This window comes from Mobula birostris, chromosome 4, assembly GCF_030028105.1.
Source record: "Mobula birostris isolate sMobBir1 chromosome 4, sMobBir1.hap1, whole genome shotgun sequence".
Taxonomy (NCBI): Eukaryota; Metazoa; Chordata; class Chondrichthyes; order Myliobatiformes; family Myliobatidae; genus Mobula; species Mobula birostris.
Genome location: NC_092373.1, coordinates 151,698,255 through 151,715,750, shown reverse-complemented (window position 1 = coordinate 151,715,750; position 17,496 = coordinate 151,698,255). Strand labels below are relative to the sequence as shown.

At 44.9% G+C, this 17,496-nt stretch overlaps 1 non-coding gene across 1 annotated transcript; it reads right to left on the bottom strand.

Annotated features, from left to right (window-relative positions):
* Nucleotides 1–10,565: 10,565 nt before the first annotated feature.
* LOC140197127 (U6 spliceosomal RNA) lies at nucleotides 10,566–10,668 on the bottom strand. Its single transcript, XR_011885848.1, has one exon. It is a non-coding gene; the product is annotated as a U6 spliceosomal RNA (small nuclear RNA).
* Nucleotides 10,669–17,496: the final 6,828 nt, after the last annotated feature.

Below are 17,496 nucleotides of genomic sequence, written 5' to 3'. Positions count from 1 at the left end.
GTTTGACATACCACAGGCTCTCTTTCTCCCTAATAAGGAAAGAGTGGTGTCCCTGTTTCACAGTGAGAGGGGAGACATAACAGAACAACTCGCCAATCTATGGAGTTAGAAGTCTGTTGTGTCACTTTTTGCAAGCTCTGTGCCCAAAGAACTTGGGTCTGTGGGCACACAGCCAGCAGCCAGCTCACTGCTTTGATCTTCCGTGTGCTCCCAAGACACATCAGGTGGCAGCACTGACCTCAAATCGTTTTGCCTCCAGAGACACAAAAATCCTGCACCCTGAAGGCATGCTCTGGCCAGTGATGCTTCACTGCATTACTTCCTCAAAATTAAAATGAGGTCTGGTCCTTGAAATGTGTTACTATCTTAGATATATTCATAAATTAGAGACATTTTGAAGATGCTTCAGATTAAAGTTATAAATCTTTGGTTTAAGGTTTATAATTCATAGTGACTGAGGCTCGTCAAATGCTTCTATAGAATTTCTCTCCCAAGCATTATGTTTGTCCAACATTTCCTGTCCTTGCATGCTGTCTGTGCTTATGTAATACCTCAAATTTTTAAGATTCTATGTCAGATATTCATCATAGTTTAGTAAACCCTAGTTAGTAATGGAATATAGCAGAATCAGTATGTTCAAATGTCCCTCAAACTTTATTACACTAGCTTTTGGTGGTAGAGTACAGTGTTCTAATATGATTATATAGCAGACAGTGCATTAAGCTCCACAAACACAGATGAATTCGACACAGCACTGGCGCATAGAAGAAGGTTTGTGAGCTGATCAGATTAAATACGTTGGATTGTTCAGAATTGCATTATCTAACTGCAGTTGTTGTCTTTCTGCCATTTTTTTTAATAATTGGTCCTCCTTTGTTTTCTTTTGTTGTACCTACTCTGCAAGCTATGAATTCGTTCTGTTCATGTTGAAAGCTCTATTTTCTTTTTTTTTTGCATAAATCCTTCCCTCATATTACAACCATTTCCTTCACCTTTAAGATACACTTTTTAAAAAATTCTGCAGATAATGATTCCCTGAGTAGGTTTTCTTGAGGACCAGTCATTACTTGTTATTTTTTTATTGTTGTGAATAATATGGCCCTCAGATGAGGAGGGGTATCATGGAGCAGCCCAATTAGAATCTTACCACAATGCACTTTCCTGCTGAAGCATTTAATCTGCAATTACAGCATGAAATCCTGCATGCACTTTTTCAGGTGTCCAGAGGTAAATTGTACACACAAAAACTTCTATAGTTGTACCATGAAGAGCATTCTGACAGGCTGCATCACTGTCTGGTATGCAGGGGCTACTGCACAGGACCGAAAGAAGCTGCAGAAGGTTGTAAATCTAGTCAGCTCCATCTTGAGTACTAGCCTACAAAGTACCCAGGATATCTTTAGGGAGCGGTGTCTCAGAAAGGCAGCGTCCATTATTAGGGACCTCCAGCATCCACAGCATGCCCTTTTCTCACTGTTACCATCAGGTAGGAGATACAGAAGCCTGAAGGCACACACTCAGCGTTTCAACAACTTCTTCTCCTCTGCCGTCCAATTCCTAAATGGACATCGAAGCTTTGGACACAACCTCACTTTTTTTAATATGCAGTATTTCTGTTTTTGCATTTTTTAAATCTATTCAATATACATCATTGATTTATTTGTTTATTTATTATTGTGTTTTATTTTATTTTGTTATCATTAATATTTTTTCTGTGCTAGATTATATATTGCATTGAACTACTGTGCTAAGTTAACAAATTTCACGTCACATGCCGATGACAATAAACCTGATTCTGAACTGTCTGCACCAATCCAAAATAGGCAATAAATGAGGGCAAGGGAGAAGACAATGTCTATATAGACTTTTGCCATACCTTTGATAATGTCCCACATGGTAGGCTGGTTTGGATGGTTAAATCACACGGAATCCAGCGGGAGCTTAAATAGTAGCAGGAGGTTGAAATTCAGATTAAAATCCTGTGATCAATGGTATGTTGCAGGGATTGGTACAGCGTCCTCTGTTGTTTGACGTCTATATTGATTTGGATGAGAATGTAATTGGCACAATTATTACTTTTGCAGATGACACCAAGGTGGTGGTATAGTGGACAGTGAGGAATATTTATCCAAGTTTCCAATGGGATCGAGACCAGCTGAGAAAACCAATCAAGGAATGGCAAATAAAACTTAACTTGGACAAGTATGAGGTACTGCATTTTGCCAAGTTAAACCAGAGTGGGACTTGCAAAGAAAGTTGTCGGTGCTTGGAGAATGTTGTAGAACTGAGCGTTTTAGTATAGCATTCTTGAAAATGATGTTGAAGAAGTCAGAGCACTAAGTACAAGAGTTAGAGCTGTTCAAAGTATTGGGAGACCATGCTTGGAGTATTGTGCACAGCTCTGGCCACCTAGATATAGGAAGCTTGTTGACAAGTTGGACAGGGTGCAGAAAGTATTTTACCAGAATGTTACCTGGACTGGAGGGTTTGAGTTATAGGAAGAGACTGGATAGTCTGAGGCTTTTTTTTTCCCTTGGAGAGTAGGAGACTGGGGTGACAAAACAGTGATGTATATATAGGATGATGAGAGTATTGAAAAGTTGAATGAACAGAGTCTATACCCAGGATAGCGAAGTCTCAAACTAGAGACAATAGATTTAAGGGAAGAGGGAAAAATGCCGTCTTCTTCACATTGAGAGTGGTGGGTATGTGGAATGAGCAGCCAAAGGAAATGGTAGAGGTAAGTAGAATTACAATTTTTAGTAAGTATTTAGACAAGTATATGGATATGAAAGGTTTAGAGTTATATGGGCCAAACATGGGAAAATTGAATGAGCTCAAGTAGGTATTTTGGTCTGATGGAAGATTTGGGACAAAGGTGCTTTATAAATGTGAATCTGTGGCTCGTTTCTAGCTTTTTTTGGGTTCTGTGGATGGCTATAAGTCCCTATTTATTTACTGTAAACCCTACAATGAGGACTGGTGCCTGTTCCCCTGACTTCCCCTTCCTAAATCCAAAAACAGTAACTTAATCTTCCTGCTATTGAGAACACTTTTTTTGTTGCTGCACCACTTAAGCAGCTGACCTGTCTCAACCCTGTATGAAGTTATTGGTGACTCTGCCAACAATAGCGGTGACATCAATCTGTTTGTAGATCTTGCAGAGATATCATTGATTGTGCTTACCCGTTGCTTGAGATGTCTACTGTTGGTAGTCTAGGTCTCAGAGGCATATGTGGGACATAGAAAAATGCAGCCTGGTAAACCTTGAGTTTTGTGTCAGGCCTTTGGTCGTGACCTTCAAGTGCCCTTGGCTCAGTTGCCCAAAGGCTGCACTTGTACACTGAACTGAATTTGATTATTGAGGCAACACACACAAGGGAAGGTCTGATAAAAGAAGACAGAAGGTCATGGAAGAAAGAAAATGGAGGAAGGAAGAACCTCTTCTTTCCCCTTTCTCCAGCCCTGTATCTCTTTCATCAATCAACTTCCCAGCTCTTTACATCATCCCTCCCTCTTCAGGTTTCACCTACCACCTTGTGTTTCTCTCTCCCATCACCCCTCCTTTTAAATCTACTCCTCAGCTTCTTTTTTCTCCGATCCTGCCGAAGGGTCTCAGCCCAAAACGTCGACTGTACTTCTTCCATAGGTCCTACCTGGCCTGCTGAGTTCCTCCAGTACTTTGTTTGTGTTGCTTGGATTTCCAGCATCTGCAGATGTTCTGTTGTTTGTGATTTGACTATTGATGTATGCCTTCGCCAAGAAAAGCTCCAAAGATATATGTTTAGGGTCCTGTTGGAAACTTTTATTGCAAGTGAAGGTGAGTGATTGGGAAGGAGAATGACAAGTCAGATGTCACGTGATCAAAACACCAGAAATATCCTAATCCAGAGTTCCCGTTGATTTGCTTTGTGACTCAGTCATGCCTCTCCAGAACCAAATTTCAGCCAGTAGATGAGAATAGGAGCCCATCACCAGGAGACCAGAGCTGGAAAAGAAGGGGTCGAGCTTTCAGGAAGACATTATCTGGTCATGAAATTAAGGGAACAGATTTGCTAGTAGCCAGGGTGGTCTCACCACTTCCTTTGATACTTAAAAGAGCATCAAAAACATTAAAAAAAACCTATCTAACATCTTCTGGCCTATCGTCACCCTGCAACAGCTTTCTACACCCCCACCGCCCCCCCGTATCTTTTCCTTGGAGCCCAACATAAATCTTCAATTAAAATTGTAAATAAGGTCCCAGTCTCAAAAGGGAAAAGATATTCTTATGCACTGGTGATGTGCCAACTTGCTTCACACAGAGGGGAAGGGAACACATTCATACAGTAGGGGCTGTATTACTTTCTCATTTTAATTGGCTCTTGTTCAGGAGATCCTGCAAATTTTGCACCTGGGTGCAAGGTTCATAGCACTTAGTCCTGTAACTAATCATGTCAAAAATGTAGCTACTAAAAGTAGCTATATTTAGCAATCTCATGCAATATGATGATCAAACAAAACTAACAGAGAATGCTAAGAATGCTGATAATTCTAATATTTTTCTGCCCCATGGTGTTTTGAATTAAACTGTTTTCTGCATGCAGAGAGAGCAAGAAGTGATTTGTCATAATGCATATTCCTCCAAAATCAAATATTTTCTTTACCCCCAGGACCTTTCCTGCAGAACTCTATTGCTTGAATTGCAAAGTCTGTTACATACATGATAAATACAAAATTATCCTGGACATTGCTACCGATTGTATTATCAGCCAAATTAGTTAGACTGGGAGAGCTCCATGTTACTAGGTGTCCAGAAATTAAATCTGTGGATTCCATGGAAGCAGAGTGTGACTTAGGACAGTCTGCAGTGTTCACATAATGCAGTGTCGACAGAGTGCAGAATTTGCTGAGAGAACATGAATGTTTATCCATTGAATTTAGATTTATTTATTGGTTTTCTTAACCTAGACGTTTTCAAGGTTAAGCAAGCAAAAAAGTTGTCCAGTTAATTAGTTAACTAATTAGAATTGGTTAACCTAAGTTACTGTTAATTGACTGAGAATTTGTGGTGTTTGGGAATATAAATCTAGTGTTGTGCTTAGCGAAGAGTGGAACATCTATGGAGACATGACTTCAGTGAGGTAAGTGGTAATGATGCAGTCAAATATGTAAATAATAACAGCTTCAACTATTCCTGTCCTAGTTTCTATTCAAAAAGCCACTCTTAGCAGAAACAGGAGTGACAGGGCACTTCAGACCTGTCAGAACTCAGCAAGTCAGGCACCGCTATGGAGAGAAATGGATACCAGAGGAAGAGTCTCAACCCAAAATGCTGACTGTCCATTTGAGACTGAATGTTTCATCAAGAGTACATAAAAAGAATGATTACCCCACTGCTTAAATGAATACAGACAGAGTGGGACTCTAACCTCCAAAAAGACAAGTTATTCAGATGATTCATGACAGCATTCAGTTTTGGATAATGATGAGAGCACAACCAGACCCAAGATTGTACTCACTATTGATGGGCTCAGCATGAAACAGGGAGGAAAGAAAATAGCAATGATAAGGGGTTCAATACTTATGAGGAAAGATGGGCTTTTTTGCTGTAATGTAATTCCAGCATATATTCCCCAGGGTACCTGCATTACGAATATACATACAAATGTTCTGGAGGTGGAAGTGGATTTCATGGTCCACATTGATACCAAAGACACAAGTAGATAAAGGGATAATAAACTGTAGGCAGACTTTACCAATTTAGGAAGCAGGACTTCAAAGTAATCGTTATTGAATCATTTCCAGTATGTATTGAAGTAAAAGGGTAGTATAGGAGTGGCAAGAAGAACAGTAGATTTCTACTATTACAGCCATTCCTGTGGAAGGTGGGATGAAGCCACAACTGCTGTCCGTACAGATGTTTACCAGCACTGTTGAAGGGGCTTTAAAGTAGTTTGACAGAGAATGACTGAAGGTTAAAAGGGAGTACACTGCAGTGGAATTAATTTATATAATTTTGGCGGGCTGCAAGCAATGCGATGGTCTTTTGCTGGTGCTGCAGCGTGAGGTTTAAAAGGGCTTGGGTGCTTATCAGCTCTTTCTCGTTGGACTGCAACAAGCACAAGAGATTGTTTAGATTTAAGAAGAGCTCGGGTGCTTTTCAACTATTTTTTGGTGGGCTGTAATCAGTGCAGGGCCAATGAAAAGAAAGGAAGTGTAAGTAGAGAGGCCATTTTTGGAGTGTGGTCGCGTTAGATTAGTGTGACTTTGGCTCAACCAGCTTGGGTGAGCACAGGTGGAGGTTGTAAGTAGCTTAGTACATAGCTAGTGTACTGAGAATGAGTTCAGTGGTAGTGGTATGTTCTTTATGTGCCATGTGGGAACTCTGAGAAACCTCCAGTCTCCTAGATAACTACATGTGCACAAGTGTGCATTGAGCTCCAGTTCCTTAAAGGCCATGTTAAGGAACTGCACCTGCATCTCGATGACCTTTGGCTCACACGGGAACATGATGATGTGATAGATAGGTCATCGTCATCGTGGCTATCCCTCGAGGTTGAGGATGATGGTCTTCATTCTGAAGAAGTGGCCCACAGAGTGAAGACTCCTGGGCATGTATTTCTTTAACGTGTACTTGATGTGGCAGTCCAAGAAGCACACGATACTTCACAAATCCATCAACTGATTCCAAAGGCACAGAAACCACGATAGTTGGAGCTGATGGATTTGTTGCAGCTTTCATCCGCCTTCACAGCCGTTGAGATCGAAGTAACTTCATTCACCTGTTCCACCGTTGAGGTCTTGGATGGATTGTTCTCTGTCAGGGACCTCACCCTCAACCTTACTGTCATGGGTGACCCTACCAGGAGCATAGCTCCGGACGGCATTGCTCTTGGGTTCACAGGATCACACAAGCTTCTCCACCACGACAAGGTGTCAATCCACGGGGAAGGATAGATAGGAGGTATTACAGGAAGCAGGTACTTGGCTGACTATCAGGGGAGGGAAAAGGAATAGGCTGCCAGTGCAGAGTAGTCCTCTATAATAAGTAGACTGCTTTGCATTCTGTTGTGGGGGACAAACTATCCAGGAGGAAGCCACAGTGAATTTGAGTCTGGTTCTGAAGCCCAGAAGAAAGGCAGGAGACAGGGTGTGCAGCAGTGATAGGTGATTCCATAAACAGAGGAGCAGAAAGCAGATAGTCTGAACATTAAAGAGACACATAAATGGCATGCTGCCTTCCTGGTGCCAGTGTCAGGGATGTCTTTGATCGAGTCCATGGTATTCTAAAGGGAGAAAGTGAAGAGCTGAAGGTCGTGGGATAAATGTTATAGTTGGGAAAAGGGGCGAGGTCCTGAAGAGAGATATAGGGAGTTAGATAGAAAGCTGAAAAGCAGAACCTACAGGGCTGTGATCCCTGAATTGCTGCTTCTGCCATACACCAGTGTGGATAAGAATAGGATTATTTTGCAGATGTATGCATGGCTGAAGAATTGTGGTAGGGGGCAGGGTTTCAGATTTCTGGATCATTGGGATCTCTTCTGCAGAAGGTATGGCCCGTAAAAAAAAAGGATGGGTTACACCTGAACTCAAGGGGGACCAATATCCTTGAGGGCAGGTTTGTAAGAGCCACTGGGGAGGGTTTTAAACTAATGCGGCAGGGGAATGTTAACTGGAATGATAGGGCTGAGGATGGGGCAGTTGCTTTACAACTAGATGCAATGCATAGTGAGAATGTGAGGAAGGACAGGCAGAAGATATGGCAAAATTGTAGTCAGTAGGATGATTTGTAGTGTCACAGGGTCTAAAATTTTAAAAAAAGGGATGAATACAGGACTGAAAGTGTTGTGTCTGTCCAACTACATTCAACTAAATAAAGCACGTACACAGGTGAGGTTAACTTGTGTATTCACTGCAGCGAGAGAGAGAGAACAGATCAATGTGCGTAGGTACAGTATCAGTCATGCTAAGGGGAGTCATTGCTCTATAAGAAACAGATCCATACATTACACTTCATCTTCATTCAGGTTAGTGTAACATAAAACTGCATATGTAACAAAACATACAATTTCCCTTAAACAAACTATATTTAAGTAAACATACCTTCGTAATAACAGTCATAACTAACTTCACTATGCTAAAAATTCAGCCTCTTGGGTGGGTCTCTGTTTCTTTCAGAATAGCACCTCTGGACCTGTGGAGTGGCATCACATTTGGCAGGTGTCTTGTTGAAGACAACTTTCCCTGTTGCAGGTGTCACGTTGCTGTAGGTGACAAGATCATCACTGAGAGGTAAGTCCGGTGGCTGTATTGTGTCTATCTTGTTGGATGCAGTTGACTCAGGTGTGTCCTTCAGCTGAGCATCCAGTATCTGGTCCACATAACGTCTCCATGTATGATCTCTAACATCTACTGTGTACAGCAGTAGTCCAGTTCTTGCAGCTATCCTACTGAGTGTCCACTTGTCTTCTCAGGAATTACATGCTAGAATTTCCTGTCCAACCTCAAAGCTCCTTGCTGAGCTACATGGCAACTGGCTGAACTGCTTATTCTTCACTTCCTTACATAGATCTGTTCCCACGAGGTCCATGTGCAGGGCCTATCAACGTCGGCAACTGAGCTTGATGAAGGAGTGATTCTCGCAGGTCACAGATGGTGATATAAATTGAGAGCTTCGCGAGCATTAGCCCATTGAGCAGGGCCTATCAGCAGTGGCAACTGAGCTTGACGAACTAAGTAAAAGTACAGAAGGGATAAGAAGAGCAGCCATTGTTGGGAGTAGGCCAGTGGCGAGAGTAGAAGCGATAGGCTTTTGCACATTCAGGCTTCGGCGGAAGTGGGGTTCGGCGAGGTAAGTGTGTAAGTGGACTTCGTTTTTGGTTTCTCTTTGCATTTTCTTTTAGGAATAGCGAGCACGTCGTTACGGTTAGTATTTTGCTCTGGGTGTCAAATGTGGAAATCCTGGGAATCTTCTAGTCTCCCAAATGGCCACATCAGCGCCAGGTGCACCAAGATGCAGCTCCTGAGAGACAATGTTAGGGATCAGGAGCTGCGGCTTGATGACCTACAGCTTATTAGGGAGAGTGAACAGGAGATAGAGAGGAGCTACAGGGAGTTAGTCGCGCCAAGACTGCAGGAGTCAGATAAGTGGGTGACGGTCAGGGAAGTGGGGGAAAGAGCTCAGATAGTAGAGAGAGCACCCCTGTGGCCATCCCCTTCATTACTCGTTATCTCCTTTTGGATGCGGTTGAGGGGGATGACCTGACAGAGGACGACCACAACGATTGGGTCTCTGGCACTGAGCCTGGTTCCTTGCTGCAGAAGGGAAAGAGGAAGATGAGGAATGTGATAGTCATAGAGGATTCCATAGTGAGGGGAACAGACAAGAGATTCTGTGAGCCTGATAGAGATACTGTACCCGCATGGTGTGTTGCCTCCCAGGTGCCTGTGTACGGGCTGTCTCGGATCAGGTGCAGAGTATTCTGAAAGGAGAGGGTGAACAGCCGGAAGTCTTAGTACACATTGGTACCAATGACATAGGTAGAAAAAGGGAGGAGGTCCTGAAGAGAGAATTCAGGGAGTTAGGTAGGAAGCTGAAAGGCAGGACCTCTAGGGTAGTAATCTCAGGATTGCTGCCTGTATCATGTGCTAGCAAGTGCAAGAATAGCATGATCAGGTGTATTAATGTGTGGCTGAGAGACTGGTGTAGGGGGCAGGGCTTCAGATTCCTGGATCACTGGGGCCTCTTCTGGGGGAGGTACGACCTGTTCAAAAAGGACGGGTTACACCTGAACTCAAAGGGGTCCAATATCCTAGCAGGCACATTGAAAAGAACTGTTAGGGATGGTTTAAACTAATTTGGCGCTGGGATGGGAACTGGAGTGATAGGTGAGGAAGGGGAAAACAGAAAAAAATCAAAGATGTAAACATGAGGAATTCTGCAGATGCTGGAAATTCAAGCAATACACATCAAGGTTGCTGGTGAACGCAGCAGGCCAGGCAGCATCTCTAGGAAGAGGTACAGTCGACGTTTCGGGTTGAGACCCTTCGTCAGGACTAACTGAAGGAAGAGCTAGTAAGAGATTTGGAAGTGGGAGGGGGAGGGGGAGATCCAAAATGATAGGAGAAGACAGGAGGGGGAGGGATGGAGCCAAGAGCTGGACAGCTGATGGGCAAAAGGGATATGAGAGGATCATGGGACAGGAGGCCCAGGGAGAAGGAAAAGGGGGAGGGGGGAAAAACCCAGAGGATGGGCAAGGAGTATAGTCAGAGGGACAGAGGGAGAAAAAGGAGAGAGAGAGAAAGAATGTGTGTATATAAATAAATAACGGATGGGGTGCGAGGGGGAGGTGGGGCATTAGCGGAAGTTTGAGAAGTCCGTGTTCATGCCATCAGGTTGAAGGCTACCCAGACGGAATATAAGGTGTTGTTCCTCCAACCTGAGTGTGGCTTCATCTTTACAGTAGAGGATGCCGTAGATAGGCATATCAGAATGGGAGTGGGATGTGGAATTAAAATGTGTGGCCACTGGGAGATCCTGCTTTCTCTGGCGGACAGAGCATCGGTGTTCAGCAAAACAATCTCCTAGTCTGTGTTGGGTCACGAATTTGCGTGTCATCCTTGCACAGGGGCCATGCTAATCTTCTCCGTATCGTTCCAATTTTAGTATATGTGCTGCCGAAGCGAGTTTGCAACAGAGATTATAGAAAGAACAGGCAGGAGATGAGGCTTAATCAAAGCCAGTGGCATGAGATACAGGGCAAAGGAGGCATGGTGGAGTTAAAACAGAAAGCAACAAACACTGGACTGAGAGTGTTGTATTTGAATTCACGCAGCATAAGAAATAAAATGGATGATCTTGAAATTCAGAAGGGCAAATATGACGTTGTGGCCATCTCAGAAACTTGGCTAAAGGATGGCTGCCATTGAGAGCTAAACATCCAAGGATATACAGTATATCGGAAAGATAGGTTAGTAGGCAGAGGTGGTGGTGTGGCTCTGTGTATAAGAAATAATATTAAAGCATTGGAAAGAGATGACATAGGATTGGAAGGTGTACAGTCTCAATGGGTTGAGTTAAGAAATGGCAAAGGTAAAAGGACCCTAATGGCAGTTTTATACAGGCCTCCAAACAGCAGTCAGGATGTGGATTCCAAATTACAGCTGGAGATAGAAAAGCTTTGTCAGAAAGGCAATGTCATGACAATCGTGGGGGATTTAACATGTAAGTGGATTGGGAAAACCAGCTCAGTATTGGACCTCAAGAGAGAGAATTTGTGGAATGTCTAAGGGATGGCTTTTTAGAACAGCTTGATGTTGAACCTACTAGGGGATCAGCTGTGCTGTATTGGGTGTTGTGCAATGATCCAGAGGTGATAAGAGAGCTTAAGGTTAAGGAACCCTCAGGGAACAGTGAGCACAATATGATCGAGAGGGAAAAAGTAAAATTCAATGTGTCAGTATTTCAGTGGAAGAAAGGAAATTACAATGGCATGAGAGCGGATCTGGCCGAAGTTGATTGGAAAGGGACATTTGCAGGAAGGACAGCAGAGCAGCAATGGCTGGAGTTTCTGCAAAAGATAAGGGAAGTGCAAGACAGATATATTCCAAATAAGAAGAAATTTTCAAAGGGAAGAAGGACACTACCGTGGCTGACAAGTGAAGTCAGAGCCAAATAAAAGCAAAAGAGAGGGCATACAAGGAAGCCAGAGCTAGTGGGAAGATAGAGGATTGAGGAGCTTTTAAAAACTTGCAGAAGGGAACTGAGAAGGTCATTCAGAAGGAAAAGATGAATTATGAGAGGAAGATACTAAAAGCTTCTTTAGGTATATGAAGGGTAAAAGAGAGTTGAGGGTAGATATACGACCAATAGAAAATGATGTTGGAGATACTGTAGTGAGAGATGCAGAGATAGCCAAGGAACTGAATGCGTGTTTTGCATCAGTCTTCACAGTGGAAGACGTCTGCAGTATACCGGACATTCAAGAGTGCCAGGGAAGTGAAGTTTGTGCAGTGAAAATTACGACTGAGAAGGTGCCCAGGAAGCTTAATGGTTTGAGGGTGGATGAATCTCCTGGACCTGATGGAATGCACCCTCAGGTTCTGAAGGAAGCAGCTGGTGAGATTGCGGAGACATTAACGATGATCTTTCAAGAATCAATAGACTGGAAAATTGCAAATGTTACTCCGCTACTTAAGAAGGGTGTGAGGCAGCAGAAAGGAAACTATAGACCTGTGGTTGGGACATCGGTGGTTGGGAAGTTGTTGGAATTGATTGTTAGGGATGAGATTACAGAGTACCTGGAGGGACATGACAAGATAGGCCAAAGCCAGCATGGTGTCCTGAAAGGAAAATCCTGCCTGACAAACCTTCTGCAATCCTTTGAAGAAATTACAAGCAGGGTAGACAAAGGAAATGCAGCAGATGAGGTGTACTTGGATTTTCAGAAGGCCTTTGACAAGGTGCTGCACATGAGACTCCTTAGCAAGATAAGAGCCCATGGAATTATAGGGAAGTTACTAGCATGGGTAGAGCATTGGCTGGTTAGCAGAAAACAGAGATTGTGGATCCTATTCTGGCTGGCTGCCGGTTACCAGTGGAGTTGCACAGGGTCGGTGTTGCGACCGCTGCTTTTTACGATGATTTGGACTACGGTATTAATAGATTTGTGGCTAAATTTGTTGATGATACAAAGGTAGGTGGAGGAGCAGGTAGTGTTGAGGAAATAGAGAGCCTGCAGAGAGACTTAGATAGTTTAGGGGAATTGGCAAAGCAGTGGCAAATGATATACAATGCTGGAAAGTGTATGGTCATGCACTTTGGTGGAAGAAGTAAACGGGCAGACTATTATTTAGATGGGGAGAGAATTCAAAATGCAGAGATGCAAAGGGACTTGGAAGTCCTTGTGCAAGATACCCTAAAGGTTAACTTCCAGGTTGAGTCGGTTGTGAAGAAGGTGAATGCAATATTGGCATTTATTTCTAGCGGTATAAAGTATAAGAGCTGGGATGTGATGTTGAGGCTCTATAAGGCATTTGTGAGACCACACTTGGAGTATTGTGTGCAGTTTTGGGCTCCTTATTTTAAAAAGGGTATACTGACATTGGAGAAGGTTCAGAAAAGATTCACGAGAATGATTCCAGGAATAAAAGGGTTACCATATGAGGAACATCTGGCAACTCTTGGGCTGTGCTCCCTAGAGTTTAGGAGAATGAGGGGGGATTTCATAGTAAGATTCCGAATGTTAAAAGGCTTGAACAGGTTAGATATGGCAAAGTTATTTCCAATGGTGGGGAATTCTAGGACAAGAGGGCATGACTGCAGGATTGAAGGATGTCCTTTTAGAACTGAGATGCGGTGAAATTACTTCAGTCAAAGAGTGGTAAATCTGTGGAATTTGTTGCCACAAGGAACTTCTTTACTCAGAGTGGTAGCTGTGTGGTACAAGCTTCCAGTAGAAGTGGTAGAGGCAGGTTCGATATTGTCATTTAATAAAAAAATTGGATAGGTATATGGACAAGAAAGGAATGGAGGGTTATGGGCTGAGTGTAGGTAGATAGGACTAGGTGAGAGTAAGCATTCAGCACGGACTAGAAGGGCCGATATGGCCTGTTTCCATGCTGTAATTGTTATATGGTTATATGGTTAAGTGTTGTAGAGGCCAAGTCATTGGGTGTATTTAAGGCAGAGACAGATAGATTCTTGATTAGCCAGGATATCAAAGGGTATGGGGTGAAAGCAGCTGAGTGGGGATGACTGGAAGAATTGGATCAGCCCATGATTGAATGGCGGAGCAGATTCAATAGGTCGAATGGCCTACTTCCACTCCTATATCTTATAGTCTTATGGTCTTATGTCAGATTCCTGCTCATGAGCAGCATTGCAGGTGTTTGATTTGTCGACGCATGAACAGAGTTCTGATACACAGGAAGAAAGTTGTCCACTTTGTGCTGGAGAGAAATGTCCTCCTTTTTCATAGCTGTAATGGTCTTCTTGAAAGTTGGATCAACCTTTTAGCTAACCAATTTGTTGCTGGTGATGAGGAGCTGACTTGAAATGTTTGATACCATTTTTCTTCATAAATAATCTGAACTCTCCTGATGTGCATTGTGGACCATTGTACTCACAATTTGTTCGGGTAGGCCATTTCTGGAGAAGATAGTGGAAATAGTCTTTCCTGATGTGATTGACTTCAGTGGTATAGCCTCTGGCCATTTAGCTATTACTAGCGGTTTATGGCTTTTAGGGTTCAAGTGATTTCGGAAAACTGTAACAATTTCATTGGCTTGCTGGCTTTTCATGAATACTAAGTTGTGTAAAGGACAATACATTCTCGCACCCACTAAGCTAAGAACCGTGGCTGATTTCTTTTCCTCTTCCACAGAGTTTGTGTTGTAAAACTCACTCGATATACAATTCCCAGACCTCATTAGCACTATCAAATTTAATTAACTTTCCTAGCTAGGGACATGGTCACGTTATTTTCCCTTTAACTTTGCTAGTTGTACTTCTTTCATTATGTACTATGCAGGTACTCATGCTTCCCTCTGTTAGCATCAATGATGGGTCTGTACTGATTCACCCTTCCTCTCACTGTCCCTTCCACCATACTCTGTCGTCTTTCTGCAGTTGGTGATATCTGCTAAAATTCACGTTCGTATTTGTCACCACTTTGTTGTGTCTGTACAACTGTCATGATCCGGATCAGGGTCCCTTCAAATTTAGTTTGTTTATGTTACGATCTGGACCGTTGATTCCCTGCTTTCCCGTGTCCCTCGACTTTGGTGATTAGAGGCAATTAACACTCGGCTGAACCGGTAGTTTATAGTCTCCGGCTTTCAGTCGTTCGAGGCGGGAGCGTCTGCAAAGTCATCTAAGGTACAGCGTGCCGATGTCATCTGGCCAGAGCAAGCCTAGTCTCTGCTGAAGCGAGTGCCGCTAATTCGCCTTTCCTCACCGGAGCAACCTTGTCAAGTTACCTCGCCAAAGTGAGCCTGCAAAGTTTCCTCACTGAGGTGGGTCCGTCAGTTAACCCGCCAGAGGGAATCAAGAACCGCTGTCTACTGTTCCCGGGCCGAGTCGAGAGCTCGCCACTACCCGGAGGCTCCAAGTCAAGTCCTGGCCCTGGCGGCATTCTAGCACCAAGTCAAGTCCTGGCCCTGGCGGCATTCAAGCACCCAGTCAAGTCCTGGCCCTGGCGGCATTCAAGTACCAAGTCATGTCCTGGCCCTGGCGGCATTCAAGTACCAAGTCAAGTCCTGGCCCTGGCAGCTTCCCAGTTCCGAGTCAAGTCCTGGCCCTGGAGGTCTGTGATTCCTGTCCTACCCCCTTGTCTGAATCCCTTCTCTGCCCCTCTCACATCTCGCCCTCATCTGCAGCCCCCACCTGTACGTCGGTCTAGTTCCATTGCCGGAGCTAGATAGGTACTGTCTGGTGTTCATTTTTGTTGGTCTTGTCTTGTCTTGTCCTTGCTTCCGTGGAGTAAGTCAGGCCATCTTGCCGTTGCTCCGCAGGGGGTCATGTCTTGCCTTGTCTGGTCCTCGCCTCTGTGAGGTAGGTCAGGCTGTCTTGCCGTTGCCCCGCGAGGGGTCATGCCTTGTCGTATCTTGTCCTCGCCTCCGTGGGGTAAGTCAGGCTGTCTTGCCATTGCCCTGTGGAGGGTTATGAGTCCTGGCCCTATGTCCTGTACCCAAGGAGGGGTCCCGGCTCTCCGTTCTATGTTTGAGTTCCGGCCCTATGTCCTGTTTCCAAGGACGGGTCCCGACTCTGTGTTCTGTGTATGTGTCCATGGTTCCATGTACCTGCTCTCCCAAGACTGAGGCTCTGTTTTCCATGTTCCTCCTCTCCTTAGCCCATGTCATGTCCATGCCTGGTTCTGGGGTCCAAGCCAGAGGCAAGACCCAGGTACTGGGTCTTTGCTCAGTCTCGGGCTCAGAGTCCATATCCTAGCCTCTTCATTTCTCCTCTAGTTCTGGGAGCCGATTCCTAGTCCAAGTCCAGACCCTTGGTCCCAGACCAGTCGTAGTCCTGAGTCCTTATCCTGTTCATTATTCTTGTTTCTGCTTTGCTCTGTTGGTATCGAACAATAAACTAAACCTAAGTAACCTCATTAGATGTGTCTTGCATTTGGGTCCACCCTTGCTCCCTATGCCTCGTCATTGTGACAGAACGCTCTCACCACATATGGACCCAGCAGACACAAACGGTTCTTCTAAACGCTTGTCAGCCTGAAAGTCAAGGTGTTGTTCTGTTTTGCCCGCCGGCCAAATCTCCCCTACCCACCCGGGTCATCGATAATACAGGCAAATCTGGTGGTCGCCTGGAGGCTCCCATTGGGAGGGGAGTACTGCCATGGTCCGGATTGAGGTCCCTTTAAATTTAGCTTGTTTATGTTACGATCCGAACTGTTGATTCCCTGTTTTCCCGTGTCCCTTGACTTTGGTGATTAGAGGCAATTAACACTCGGCTGAACTGGTAGATTATAGTCTCCGGCTTTCAGCCGTTTGGGGAGGGAGCGTCTGCAAAGTCATCCAAGGTACGGTGTGCCAATGTCATCTGGCCAGAGCAACCCTAGTCTCTGCTGAAGCGAGTGCCGGTAATTTGCCTTTCCTCACTGGAGCAACCTTGTCAAGTTACCTCGCCAAAGCGAGCCTGCAAAGTTTCCTCACTGATGTGGGTCCGTCAGTTAACCCGCCGGAGGGAATCAAGAACTGCTGTCTTCTGTTCCCAGGCCGAGTCAAGAGCTCGCCACTACCCGGAGGCTCCAAGTCAAGTCCTGGCTCCGGGGGCATTCAAGTACCAAGTCAAGTCCTGGCCCTGGCGGCATTCAAGTACCAAGTCAAGTCCTGGCCCTGGCGGCATTCAAGCACCAAGTCAAGTCCTGGCCCTGGCGGCATTCAAGTACCAAGTCAAATCCTGGCTCTGGCGGCTTCCCAGTTCTGAGTCAAGTCCTGGCCCTGGAGGTCTGTGATTCCTGTCCTACCCCCTTGTCTGAATCCCTTCTCTGCCCCTCTCGCCTCTAGCCCTCGTCTGCAGCCCCCGCCTGCACTTCGGTCTAGTTCCATCGCCGGAACTAGATAGGTACTGTCTGGTGTTTATTCCTGTTGGTCTTGTCTTGTCTTGTCCTCGCCTCTGTGGGGTAGGTCAGGCCATCTTGCCGCTGCTCCGCAGGGGTCATGTCTTGTCTTGTCTGGTCCTCGCCTCCGTGGGGTAAGTCAGGCCGTCTTACCATTGCCCTGTGGGGGGTCATGTTTTGTCGTGTCTTGTCCTCGCCTCTGTGGGGTAGGTCAGGCCGCCTTGCCGTTGCCCCATGGGGGGTCATGTCTTGTCATGTCTTGTCCTTGCCTCCATGAGGTAAGTCAGGCTGTCTTGCCATTGCCCTGCAGAGGGTCATGAGTCCCGGCCCTATGTCCTGTACCCAAGGAGGGGTCCCGGCTCTCTGTTCTGTGTGTGAGTCCCGGCTCTATGTCCTGTTTCCAAGGAGGGGTCCCGACTCTGTGTTCTGTATATGTGTC